Here is a 5,000-nt window from a genome sequence, read left to right on the forward strand (position 1 = left end):
GTTTTTGTTTATGCTAAACTTAACTTTTTTTCCCTTGTCTTTGGATCATGCAATCTAAATATGGTAAATACCATTATTTTCATTTTCTAAAGTAAATTTGAGGGAATTTTCTAAGTTCGTTAAGTAAGGGGAGAAATATTTGTAAATTTGCATTTGTTGGCTAAAACACAAAGAACATCATCTACATACCCAAAACCAAATTGCATTAAAAGGGGTAAGATATTCTTTAGTAATTTTTTTAAAAAAATTCCCCATATTAAGATTTACTTAGTACAGGTGAAAGAGGGTTACCCATTGCCATAAACAAATTTTTGAGCATTAACAATCTCCATTAAATTGAAATACACATTCTTTTATACACAATTTTATCAGTTCAATGAAATTAGACTTTGAAACAGGTCATGAATATCATCCAAGACATCAAATAAATATCTAAAAGGTCATAACTGGAACTTTAGTGAAAAGTGAGGAACATTAAGCGAACTAGTTTGAAATCAAAATTAATATTGATATTGTTGAACTTGTTGACTAAATCTACATTGTTCATGATATTAGAATTTGATACCTTACCACTAAAGGGCTTAATAAGGAAAATAAACATTTTGACAATTTATATGTGATAGAGCCTACTGAACTCATTATAGGTCTTGCTGGAAAAAATTCTGTTTATGTGTTTTGATAAGTCCATACATATATGGCAATGAATGGGGACAAAGATGACACACTTTTGATAAGAGAAATGTTACCTTTCAACAACAACTTCATTTCTTTATTGAAGTGAGAATTAAACTGCTTACTAAGGGATTTTTACTAAGTTTAGAATTTGTTGTTTTATAATTTAGAAGATTATTCATTTTAGATAAATAGTTACTTCTGTCTAAAATCACAACAGTGTTAGCCCTATCTGCTTTTGTAATATGTATATCTTGTCTTTTCTAAGGTGTTAATAGTCTCTTATGAATCTTTTTAGGGCAATTAGCTTCCACTGGTTTTGACAAACTGGCATACACTAAACCCTTACAAATTTGTAAGGGTTTAGTGTATGGTATGTAATAATGGTATGTTACCATTTTTAGATTGTATGATCCATAGACAAGGAAACACGTTTAAGTTTAGCATATACAGAAAACCACTAATGTATGCTCATATATCCATTATTATCATCTCAACATGACACAATTAAATTATCATCATTTTCAAACTATGTCCTTGGGGGCATTACGTATTTGCAGTCCAGAGTTTATTGATGATGAGTTTGAGAAGTTATTTCGTATTGATCTAAGTTAAAGTACCCTAGATCTTTCATTGATAAGTCCCTTAAGTTAGCAAAGAAATCTTTTTATAGAGTTGAGCCCAAACCTCCCATTGACACCAAGAATCTTTTAGTTCTCCCTTTGATATAATTTCACTTTTGCTTCCATGTTGCTTAAATCCTTTAATGTAAATGTTGCCTTTAGCAACAATAATACTATAAAGAATATCTTAATCAGGATTCACCAAGAAAATTCTCTTGGTTGCATCTTCTAAAGTTCCTTGTGTAAACCTGTGATGAATTTTATGTTAGTCAGACTGGTAAGGATCTTTCTGTTTAGACTTAAGCAACTAAATATTAGTATAAGAACGGGCAAGAATCAAATGCCTTGTTTAATCATGTTAAAAACTTATGATCATTGTATTGATGGAGTATAACGCCATCTCAGTTGTTAACTCTAACTCTATTACCAAGAGAAATATCATTGAATCTTCTATCATTGAATACACAAAGAATTATAATCTTAATATTAGTGATGATCTATACAAATTAGATAACTTTATTGTTGATAAGATTTGTAAAATGATAAGGTTTATGAACGCTCGTTGTATGTTTTGGACAATCACATGTTTACCAAATGGCGTCTTTAGCTTCGTCTCTTCGATATATATATTCAAAACTGACTGTTATATTTCTCTCTTGTGTCTCCCCTGTGATGTGTGATTATTACAAGAAAGTGCACTTGGGAACTTTCGTGTTTCAATTTCCCCGTGGACTTATAGGAATATCTTGAATCACGCACAAAACTGTGATCCTTCAATATATGTATCTATCTATCTAAATATATATTATATATATATATATATATATATATATATATTATATATATATATATTTATATTTGTATATATATATATATTTTTATTATATAAATATATTTATATATATATATATATATATATATATATATATATAATTATATATATTTATATATATATATATATATATATTATCCATGGGGATAGGGGGATATTAAGAATACTTCCCACGTATTCCCTGCGTGTGTAGAAGGCGACTAAAAGGGAGGGAGCGGGGGGCTAGAAATCCTCCCCTCTCGTTTCTTTTTTTAATTTTCCAAAAGAAGGAGCAGAGGGGGCAGGTGAGGTATTCCAAAAAAGGCCCAGTCCTCTGTTCTTAACGCTACCTCGCTAACGTGGGAAATGGCAAGTAGTTTAAAAGAAAAAAAAAAAAAAAAAAAAAAAAAATATATATATATATATATATATATATATATATATATATATATATATATATATTTATATATATTATATATATATATATATATATTATTATATATATATATAATTCCTAAGAGTGCATTTTTCCGGGGAATTCTTAGGGAATTATTTTGATCAGCGCAAAATTGTGACCTTTCCGAATATATATATATATAATAAAAATCCCCAGTGCATTTTCGTGCAATGATCACGTCGCCAAAAGAGATACAAGAACGAGATAGATGACGTAGAACAGTCAAGTGATATACAAAAAAGAGATGTTGCTAAGACGCCATTGTCTGCTTGCTTGTTTTTTATTTAATTGCCTGTTTGCTTGCCTGCGTTTTTGTCAATATTTTCATGTTTACTTGGCTTTTTGCTTGATTGCCTGCCTCCCTGTTTTCTCATTGCCTGCTTGCCTGCGTTTGCCTACCTGATTGCTTGCCTTCCTGCCTTTTTTCTGCGTGCCTGCCTGCCTGCCTGCCCTTTTGTCTACCTTCCTTTTTACCTGCTTGCCTGCTTGCCTGCTGTGTCACTTGTCTGCCAGCTTATAAGTTGCCTGCCTGCCTGCCTTTCGCGGAAATATAAATGTCTGCGGGCTTTCCAGTGTACGTTTCACTAACATGGGAAGTGTAGGGGTTTGGGAGCCAACAGTTTTACGTGACAAAAGAAGATATTTACCTAAATTTGATAAGCAGGAAGACTACAGACGTACCCACCCATACTTCAGTAGTACAACAGAATGTGTGTATCACTAGAAGCTCTCAAACCCACTTTAAACACAAGAAAAGTTTGTGTACTTGGCAAGCAACCCACAATAACAACAAAATGTCCATAAATTCATAGGTCGTCAATTCTGAGAAGTAGTTCTTGTCTTCTCATTCACTCTTGATACAATGCATATTTTCCCCATAGGTCTGCTCCTGCGGGCATTAGAAAAGGGAGGCGTGTAGTCAGGTTGGCTCCCACACTTAAGGTGACCAATGTCTTTGATGTGAAGCATGAACGGGCGTGACCATTACCACCATATATTGGACGGGGTCACTACGTTCCCCGCACCAAGCGAATCTCTCACATTTATGATCATTTTCACTTGTCTTTTATCCTCATGTTCTGCCATTACTATCTGTTGTGATTGTTATACTAAGGACTGTGGACGTCATATCTGCAAGAGATTTGATAATAAGATGAAAATAGTCTCGGAGGCGTAAGAGAAAGATATATTTAGGATACCTTTCTTGGTTCTACTTTCTGTTTTCTTATGATATAATGTTAAACAGAATGTTTACATAAGTAACAAGGAACTAATGAGGTTCTTGAAGAAAGGGGAGAGCCAGTTAAAAAGACTTCTGCACGCACCTGGTTGCGAAGTTCACAAATGTTTTGACTTTTTTTTGTGGTGGTGGTTGGGGGTGTAGGTGTTGGTGATGGTGGTGGTGGTGATGGTGGTGGTGGTGGTGTTGGTGATGGTGGTGGTGGTGGTGATGGTGGTGGTGGTGGTGATGGTGTTGGTGATGGTGGTGGTGATGGTAGTGGTGGTGGTTGTGGTGATGGTGTTGCCCAGGTGCATATGCACCAATAATCACCCATCTCTCTCCATCCACTTTCAGTTTTACCTATATCAATCCAGAGTTTACTTTCTTACACTCTATCTCAGACTCCCACAACTCCTGTTTCAGGAGTAGTGCTACTCCTTCCCTTGCTCTTGTCCTCTTACTACCCCCTGACTTTACTCGCAAGACATTCCCAAACCACTCTTCCCCTTTACCCTTGAGCTTCGTTTCACTCAGAGCCAAAACATCCAGGTTCCTTACCTCAAACATACTACCTATCTCTCCTTTTTTCTCATCTTAGTTACATCAACGCACATTTAAACACCTCAGCCTGAGCCTTCGAGGGGGATGAGCACTTCCCGCGTGACTCCTTCTTCTGTTTCCTATTTTAAAAAGTTAAGATACAAGGAGTGGATGGTTTCTAGCCCCTCTCTCCCGTCTCTTTTAGTCGCCTTCTGCGACACGCGAGGAGTGTGTGGGAAGTATTCTTTCTCCCCTATCCCCAGGAAAAATTCATACTTGCTGCCTATGTTGTCTTTGATATCAATACAGACTATATATTATCTTTCATATTAGTACATACGATACATTGGATTTGTACTGATATAGTTTTACTCAACATTTTTTTGTTTTTCTTTATCTCAATGGCCGATGTTCGAGCAACCATTACGTCTGAAATGGTGTTGGTCAAGAAGGCCTAAAATTCTGCGTGTAATCTAATTAATTGAATTTATGCAACTGGATTTTTCTCATCTATAGACTTTCTTCTTGAACTCCATGTTACATGATGAAAACAAGGTCTGGTTTATTATTGTCATGAAGGAACTGAAACAGCAGCAAAATATATAAAGATATTCATCCGATGATTGCAGTTAGAAACTGACAGATGTAATATATCAAGAAATATTCACAAAACAG

This window comes from Panulirus ornatus, chromosome 12 (genome assembly GCF_036320965.1).
Source record: "Panulirus ornatus isolate Po-2019 chromosome 12, ASM3632096v1, whole genome shotgun sequence".
NCBI lineage: Eukaryota > Metazoa > Arthropoda > Malacostraca > Decapoda > Palinuridae > Panulirus > Panulirus ornatus.